At 33.3% G+C, this 10,029-nt stretch overlaps 1 protein-coding gene across 20 annotated transcripts in view; it reads right to left on the reverse strand.

The window, feature by feature from the left end:
• Nucleotides 1-10,029, reverse strand: part of LOC106462418 — a 48,782-nt gene that overhangs the window by 4,205 nt on the left and 34,548 nt on the right. The gene's annotated exons all lie outside the window — the stretch shown is intronic.

The raw sequence follows: 10,029 nt of genomic DNA on the forward strand, positions 1-10,029 counted from the left end.
ATAACAGCACATGTACAACGTTTCGACAAGGTTTTTATGAAACGTTGTACATGTGCTGTTATGTTAAACTTATATTAAAGTTTTTCTTCATTACCCATTCAAGCCGTCTCCAGCCATTATTAGTCTCAAAGTGGGTTCCTCGTCATCGAACTCAAGTGTATGCTTACATTTTTGTTTCTCTTAGATATTAACATCATAAACCGCTGTTTAAAGGGCTAAACTAACAAGAAAAAGAAATTACCCCAAAATTACCTAAATGATCAGAAAGAGTGTTTGATATTTTAAAACTTAAACGTCACCTTATACGGGCTAAGGTTCAAATATAGCTATCTTTATTTATAGCTAATGATAAAAAAAACAACCAGTCCTATTTCGTTATTGCGAACCAAATAGTGGATTGACTGTCATCGATATAATGCGTACTCACCAGCTTAATGTTCGAATTTTACACCTTTCGATGCCCCCCAGTGGCACAGCGGTATGTCTGCGGACTTATACCACTAAAAACCGGGTTTCGATATCCGTGGTGAACAGAACACAGATAACCCTTTGTGCAGCTTTGTGCTTAATAACAAACAACAACAACACCTCTCGACCTACGGCCCGACACATTAACCCCTAGGCCATAAGTAGCGAGGTAATGTAAGGAAAAAGAGACTGGTGGAAAACCTTAAATGGAAATGAATCAAAATGCAAACTAGAAGTCTTGTGACTTAATGAATTAATTGAGGTTAAACCACCAATGAAGCGGATTGTGACTACACATTACTTATCTTGGCAACGTTGTTAAATACCCATCACACCCCAGATCATATGTTAGTCTTAGAAGGGAATATATTAATCTCAAACACAAAAAAAAATATTTTTTTTTTAAACTAGTTAGGTTTAAAAATGGGACAATGTGTTTCTTTACAGCACTACTATCGAATAACCATGTGCCACAGACCCACGAAATAAACTTTTAATCGAATATTATTACACGTTAAAACTTTACATGAATAATAATAACGCTTATAGCCTGATATGAAACTATTAGTACAGTAACATAGATTTTACTGACACGCCCATCTCATTCTCTTTCACTACAGAAAGGTAAATGAAGCTATCCAGCTTTACAATTAGTTTGATGTCATGAAGAAACTTAATGACATTTTAGCAACCTTTCCTATCATCGATTCATCTGGTTCGACAAGAGTTGCGCATGACAGAAATTGATTAGTATTCAAAAGTACAGCTCCGCGCAAGCAGTAGCTGTAGTGATTATGGACTTGTTCTGTTTATAATGTCCTCACAATGAATGGGACATTTATATGTCTTATATGGAAATCAAGGATATGACGGTAATTTCTACACAAAAAATTAATTGCTTGAAGGCTTTCAATGTTAAGAGCGTAACACTAATTGTGTGTGGCGTATTGCAACCTTGAAAAGTTTGACTTTAAATGTCAGACGCTGACCAAAGCTCTTCAGTGTTGCGAGCAGCTTTATCCATCACAATAATGATGAATTTAGGTGCTCACAACGTTAAAAGACCATCATCTAAGAGCAGCAGTTTCGAACAATATCAGCTATATATTTAAAACCTGAATAGCTTTAACCCGTTTTTCGGAATGAAAAATATATATAAAGTTGCGTGTACGTCATTTTATAACATCTGCTAATGTCAAAGACGTCCATTTTACAGAAACTACTCTGATATTCTTCAAATATCAGCTTTACGTCCCTCTACCTATACTTTGTAATGATAGGTTTTTGGGCGTTAGGGTTGTTTGTTTGAATTTCGCGCAAAGCTACACGAGGGCTATCTGCGCTAGCCGTCCCTAATTTAGCAGTGTAAGACTAGTGTAATAATAATCACAGTGAGGGTATGTCAAACGTAACCAATGAGATGCTATTTTTTTCGTTTCACGAGAATTTACTGCAAGAGAAATAGGTAATTGATTTGTACTTGAAATAAATATTTTTTTGTGAAATAATAAATATACAATCTCAGGAATAAGCTTTTATGTTTAACCAATTAATTGAATAACATATAAACAGGTTGAAGCCCTACTCTCACCCTGAAGTTTGATTTCTAGTTTTCATTTATCTCTCTTAAACATGAGAAGCTATTTGCTTTTGGCTTATTTGGTTAAACATGTTTTCATACGATACCGCACATGATTATATATATATATATATATTTACTCAGACTATACTATGCAATATTAGCAATGATATTACAAATCATTACAACTTCTTGAGTACGATGCCTTTCCAGAAAAAACAAACAAAAACAGATGAATAATTATACTGAGTTTTCATTTAGAAAAGTAATTTTTACAAAATTTGTTTGCAGAAGAAATTAACAAATAAAACAAACTGCATTTTTAATATTGATATACAAATTAATTAAGAAAAACGTAAATTATAATGGTCATTTCCCACCAAATTTCTGAATGCATTCGAACTTTAGGAACTTTTTAGAGAGTTTTAACAGACCAAAGACCCAAACGTATATCAGAATTGCAGAAGGAGAATTTGATGAATTTAATGAAAAGAGACATCGGTGTAGATATGTGGCTAGAGGCCTGCGAGCCTTCATTAACTTCAAATTCTTGCTTTTCATCTTTTTTTAATAGTACTACGAGATATTCTCAGCTTCGTTTAAATGGTTTTGTAGCCAGAGGGTTCTCTAATGTAATCTTAGCTTTCACCTTGCGAAAGAAGGCGTTGGTTCATATCTGCTTGGAGTATAGTTTCGAAGCCTATTACCGTCCTATATGACTTTTTTTTTGTACAAGTTTTTCTCTTTCCAGGTAAACATTAACGGCTCTCTTCTTCTATTCTTCAAAATATGTCCTTTGGTTGTTCTTTGTTTATCATTCTCGCTACACGAATATCCTTTCTTGGAAAAGTTTTAGGTACCAACTCCAACATTAATTTTTATAGGTTATTTAAATAATCTAAAGCATTAAATTCATAATAGCCAGAATTTCAGAGATTGTTAAGTAACAGAAGAAGTTTGGTTTCATTATAAACTATTCTATTTTAAATTTCTAATGGACAGTTTTTAATACGTGACTATGTTTGGTGACTTATTAGTAGAGGTGCGTGTAAATAACTTAGCGTTTAAAACCATATTTCTATAAACAAATATTCAGTCCAAGTTAAACTGCATTAAATTATTACATTATAAACCTCTTTCAATATAAATGAAACATTGTTATATCATACTTAAGCCACAAGTTGCTTATTGAAGAATAAATATCACCTATAACAGAAAAAAAATGAGTTCAAATAATACAATGACGTCACCAAACCCAAATCACCTTCTTCAGCCTTATATACAACCTACCAATAAGTTGACAACGACTCAAGAAAAACAACAACATAGGATACAAGATTATCATCATTATTTAGTGGATCTGTCCATTGCAATATTTAAGGTGGTGACATGTTTACACATCGTATTTACAAGATCTGAAATTTGAGCATGTGGGATTGTACCCCACACAGAGTAAAGAAGCTGTATAAATTTCCCTTTTAGTTGATTGTTTGAGACGCTTTCGCAAGGAACGATCGGTGTGTGGGGTAGGGGGGAGGAAGAGACTCATTCTTGGCTCCTTTTTTTTTTGCAAAAGAACTTGTGTTTTATTTCATTCATATTGACTCCCGCACACATTGTATCATACATTTTTGTATGTCATTTTGTGGTACATTTGTCTTGTTTCTTTGCTCATGGTTACATTGTCTTTCAGTTAAGCGAGTGTCAAAAAGTCTTGGATATTTTGGCGAACAAACTTCAGAGCTTTTCCCTCTCCTACAGGAGTCACTGCATGGTTGAGTCACAGCCTTTCAAGGCATGTAGTCCAGAAAAGAGAGCAGAGGATGTTCTGGCCCAAGCTGTTTGTAATATCATAGGTCATGATATATCTAGATTTACTCTTTATTATTTATTTTGAACTATATGTTTGTATTTAGCCATGTGAAGAAGTGAACACAAAGTACTACTACGTTTGTAACAGGAGACTAGACAATAATCTCGCTCTTTTGCACCATTTGAATCATGCAGAATATGTCTGGTATCAGCCTCTTCCAAGTGATTTTTCCCTATCACCAAATCTGTGTTTGTTACTCGCTGAACATCCCGCCCTTGCTCAAATCCACCAAAAGAATGAGTCTGGTGCCAGCCTCTTGCTGCATGCTGTAGAGATGTTTTCCAGACATTGATTCCGTATTTTTTACTTGCTGAACATCTTGACCTTACTCAAATCCAATAACTTCAGCTTAACTATCAACAACAAAATTGCACACCACACACGTTCAGTAAGTGTTATGAACACCACCCTCAGTATAGACATTGTTTACATTTTAGAGTGACTGTTACTTTAAATTACACAACATTAATATACCACAAGGTTATTTTCTCATGACACAAGAATCATCAAACATAAAATGCCAAGCTTCAGTGAATAATTGTTTTCATTTTTCATATTTTGGCTTGTTTGCTCTTTCGCTATTATTTATTAATAAACAAAACGGTAGTTTTGTGGCCAAAATAAAAAGGAAAAATGTCGAGAAGAAACATATCTATTGCAGCCTTTTCTGTTAGCATGATTTGCTCAATGTGCATAAAATATGCTTGCACATTACCTTTCTCCAGAATTAAAAATGGCAAATGTTTTTTCTTTATTCTAAACATTATGCACCTCCAAAATAAGTCTGAAAAATTTCACTCACCAGATTTTCCTACTTTTTATTTTAGATCCACTTGAAGGTTTCCAGAAGTTTTCTAAATTTCCAGTACACCCAGTCTTTGTATAGCAAGATAAACAATTGATGCAAGTATTCATTTTCGTATTGGTATGAATGAGAAGGAAAAAGTTCAATTTGCACAGTTTGACTGTTAGCAATTGAAAATCTGCTTTAAAATGGCTTTCAAAATAACCAGAATTTTGTCATTATTCGCCGCTAAGGGAATTAACTTCATATAGTAAGCACGCCAGCTGTAGTAGTGAATGTTGGACTGAGCGCTTGCAATGCGAGGCCTTCTCCAGATCGAAGTCCACCTCCAGAAACAGGTAGGAGTATCCATTAAAGCCAAAACTCTACCATGTCTACATTGCTTAAATACCCTTGAAACAACGTTCTTTCATATTGCTTAGTATATTTTGTTTGTGATATTAGGGTACTCTCATTTCCGACAGAAAGTATCCGCAATGCAGCGGCTTCTGTAAATGTTGTGACGAGAATAATTTAACACACGGAGAGAGAAGAATTGTAACATAAACAAAATATGTGCTTACAAGCAATATGATTCATTAGCTTCTGTATTTTGTTTTATTCTTCTGGTTGTCTGGGTAGAAGATTATAATGGATGTAAAACGTTTGCATTAGACAGAGACCAAATTCAGAATAATCATGATATCGCACTATTAGGTCAGAACTAGGTCCTACTGTGGTCTCCTTAAATCTTTAGATTACCTACGTCAATGATACTTTCCATTCAATGGAGATACGATCCCCAATTCATACTAATTTGTACAAGTCTCTGTACTGCCCCTCTAAATGAGGACATGTTGCAGAATAAAATACCAACCAAGTATGGTTTTTACAGAACAAGAATTGCTGTATGTAGCTTTTGTCTAAGAAAAAGGATTAGTACAAGTTCACGAGATTTTTTTTATCTGCTTTACAGGGATGCTACTAACTACATGCAGAATACGTGCAGGAAAATGTATAAAAAAAGTGTTCAAAATATGCCTGAATGAAGATATGTTTTTCGATAGTTACGGAAGGATAAAAACAGCTCTTGAAGACCGTTTAATTGTGACGATAAAGGATATATCACTACATCCTGGTCCAGATACGGACCGTACAAATCAATAAAAATATTGAATGAAAATAAATCTTCATCGTACGTATTCAACGGTTCCAAAATGGCAAATTGCTGACGTAGACATAGTTGTCGTCATAACTGTATAAAACTTCATGGTCTATTAAATGTGTTCAGTAATAATAGTGTGTTAATAAACACATTTACAATATCTACATATCACCCTCCGCCCCACACACTCAGTAATCTTCTGTATTGAAGTGAAATGGTTTTTTCTCTCTTGTGTATATCATGGCTTGGAAATGTGTTCTTGCTGTCACATACTTCGACTCTACGTGCCAGTAAAAATTGAAGTAAAAATGGCCAAACCCAGACCCTTAATACAACAGGCAATTTTATATACTAGATTATCCCTATTCTTATCGCACAACACTATAAAAAATTCAATCAAAGTCAACCATGGGAAACCTTGGTTTCGAAGTTGTAATAACATTTAACGCAGCTGATTGGCTAATTCTCTTCCCAAATTGGATACGACGTGGTCTAATGATTAACGGGTCAGATTATAATATTCTAAATGAATTATTAACCAGTTTTGTAAAATTTCTAAATGATTAAGATGTTAAATAGGAAACAAAACTTTTGGGCAGTAAATGATAAGAAGCAGTCTCAGTCTTCAAAAGATTATTTGTTTTTGTTTTGCTATGTCGTTGGCAACTGTAATTTTGTTATATGAATTCAACATTAATTAGTACGGTAAATAATGAACTTCTCGGAAAAAGGTTACATTGTTAATAAATACGACAATTCAGATTTTAAGTGTTTTTCTAAATAAAACAGAAAAAGCAATTATCACGGTTTCACATAAAGTGGTTACTTTCTTATAAACGAGTATAACTTAGTCGAAAGTTTTTTTTTTTCAGTGATATACAGTAAGAACTAAAATTCACTTATGCATTCCTTAACCACTCATGTACCGTGAAGAATGTTGCCAATATTTCTAAATATGTCATTTTATGTTTCGATTTTATTCGTTTTCTTTTTACGGGATCCCAAAATGGCTCAGCAAGGCTAAAATCCGGAGTACGATTCCAGTAGTGGACAGAGCACAAATAGCCTATTGTGTCGCTTTGCACTAAAACAAATAAACAGAACTTTTCATGTCTCCGTGTCCTTTACTCTGCCATCTGGTGAAAGGAAGTAAAGATTATGATATTGCATTGCGTGTGCATTGTGCGTGTTCGTTTTCAATCAACAAGTTATCATAATTGTATATATATATAACGGGATCTACGTAGATTACTGACTTGCCACACTACTATCACGTTATTTATTACCATTCCACTGTCTACACCACGTTATCACGACCGTAGTTGACGGGTTAAATGTTCATTTATGATGTCGAGTAAGAAACCTAAATGATGTATCGTAGAATTCCTGTAATTTTTAGAAATTTTCAAGAAGAACAAACATTATATTTTGAAACAACATCAAATCAATATTATCTAAAAGTTGCAGAATATTATGAAAACTGGTATTTTATTTCAATTTTTAGGTAATGTCAGTTTCACTAAAATACTCTTTTTGAGTTTGAGTATTTCTGTTTAATTTGAACTGTCAGAGATTAATTAGAGATTGGATATTAAACAGACATCATTCTAGCTAATTTTAGGCGTTATAGTTTATAGCACTTTCACCTTTCGAAAGCACTCGGGCTATAGGTTTTTTATTCATTTCTATCAAGACTTCTTGAACCCACGTGTTTTTCTAACATCACGAACTACTTTTCGTTTATATTTTAATTTGTTTAGATTTTACAAAATTGAAAAAAGTACGGGTAAAAAAGGATTATGTGAGAAATGATAGCTATTAAGAAGATTATTCTTGAACTTATCTTAAAGAAGGCTTAAACTGTCATAGGATATTCAGATATATATATCAGCCAGAGGAACTCAGATGACCCCCCAAGTATCGAGTTTAAATTAATAAACAATTTAACGAACGGTTTGAGTTTGGCAGAAATTTCAATTTTATCGTCTTATTGCCGAAAATGAGGGTTGAACTGAACGATGAGGTCGGTGATGTAATAGGGGAACCATAATATAGTATGAAAAGTTTACGTGCTACGGGAAAAAAGAAAGGTCAAAACAGCAATAGCATTACTTATAAAGCCCAGCATTTATCTACCTTTTTAATTCTATAGATAGTTTTCAAAATTTAGTCTACATATATGGGAGAATACTCGGATATACAATAGGTCAACTAGAATCATTAAGGCCTTCACAAATAGACTTTGATTAGATAATCATTAATATCATAGTAATCAAAGCCCAAATTGTTCTCTTTTTTTGGATATAAGTTTTCTATTGATGTATTTTTTGAACGTTCAATACCTAACCTAATGTTTGTGGCTTTATTACAGGCAGGTATATACTAAAGTGACCGTGCAACAGCAATATAATATATTTTTTTGGTAGAATAAAAGCTCAACAAATAAACTTTTTCTGAAAAAAGTCCAGAATTATTTTAATGAAAATAATTTTTATTTTTAAAGTGTGTTGTTCTTCATAAAGTTCATTAAGGTTAATAGAAAACCAAAGTTTAATTATCTTTAGCTTAAACGATTCAGAGAACGATCCTTAAGGTCTCAATTCGTTAAAAACCTCTAGTATATAAGACATAACGCTCACATACGTTGATGTATCAAAATTTTTTTGTTCAACATGGTTCCTTATGTTTTACTTTATTTCAGTAAATTTATACTCTACTCTACTCAATGCAGTAGCCAGGAAAAAATAATCGAAGGGGGGGGGGGGTGAGGATTTGTATCTTGTAATCCGAGAAAAATATTTAAAGAACAAAAATATCTTTTACTAAAATTCCGCAAATGAAATGTTTGTGATGATTAATATACATCTACAGTGGTTTGATGTATTTTAGTAATATCGGTCAAAGCTGTTCTTATTCTTTTCAAGTAAGTTTGGGCTATATACGCTGTGCCCATCAATGGTATCGAATCCCGAGTTTTAGCATTGTAAGCCTGCACGTTTAATGCTGAGACACCAGGGAAGAGGGGCATTTTCAACTAAAGCAGCCAATGTTTCTATAGTATCTACAAATATTTCTCAGTCCTTTTGGAAGTGAAGAAATGTTATTGTTATTTGTGTTTTATAATAGAAGAGCTCCCACAAAAATGATTTTTTATTTAAATAATATCTTTTTTATCCTTTGAATGGACTATCTAGAGCATATTTTTATCATAATTTTCCTAACTGTATTTGTTTTTGAATGCTCCACGTTCAAATTCATAATATGTATAAAACTATTACTACGCTGTCTCGTTATCATGACAGCTATATTTAATAACTGCTCACACTTTTCTCCTGAAAATTGAGGACTTATCATATAAATTTTATTGCTTTAAATATGTAACAATTGAGAATATGGAAAACGTTTTAAAATAAAAAAACACAGGCATCTTTTGTGGAATGAAAATATTCACGTTGGCTATTAGGTTGGAGTAGATTTGTACTGATCATTATGATTTTTACGGCAACTAGATGGTGTGCTAATACCTATAAGATCATTAAAGTTAATTCTCAAATCCTTTTAGTGGTCAGCAAAGCATACAATATAGAGTTGAAAAACGCTAATTAACCTCTTCCAAACGAACTAGTTCTGCGTTGGGTCAGTGGTGAAAACACGAGCTTATAACAAAGAAATCAGCGGTTTGATTTCTCGTGGTGGATAGAGCGCAGATAGTTCGTTGTGTAGCTTGGCGCTGAAAACAACAACAACAGCCTAACAAACTTTTAAGTGTTGACGTTTTTATGCCGTGTGGTGTGAATAACTAAATTTTAGAAAGTGCTTTTTTGGGTTTTAATTTAAATTTGGAAGGAATTTCAACATCAAACAGCGATCAATCGACTCCATATTAGCGAAAACCTCTTGAACATTTAATATATTTTGTAACTGTAGAATGTGTTGTACGACTCAAATTCAAAGAAGTAAGATATTACATCGTAGGAATCTGCATTACTCTGTATAAAAAAGTGTAGTATATTACTGTTGCGTCAGCGAGGTCACGTGACCTATTTTCTAGAAGTATCCTGTTCCTTCGTGAATGCCCTAGCATTTACTAGATATATGTTTTTCTGGAATATAAATAAGACGCTCACAAGGTGACGAAATAATGTGTGTGTGTGTGTGTG

Source organism: Limulus polyphemus, unplaced genomic scaffold (assembly GCF_000517525.1).
Source record: "Limulus polyphemus unplaced genomic scaffold, Limulus_polyphemus-2.1.2 Scaffold1161, whole genome shotgun sequence".
NCBI lineage: Eukaryota > Metazoa > Arthropoda > Merostomata > Xiphosura > Limulidae > Limulus > Limulus polyphemus.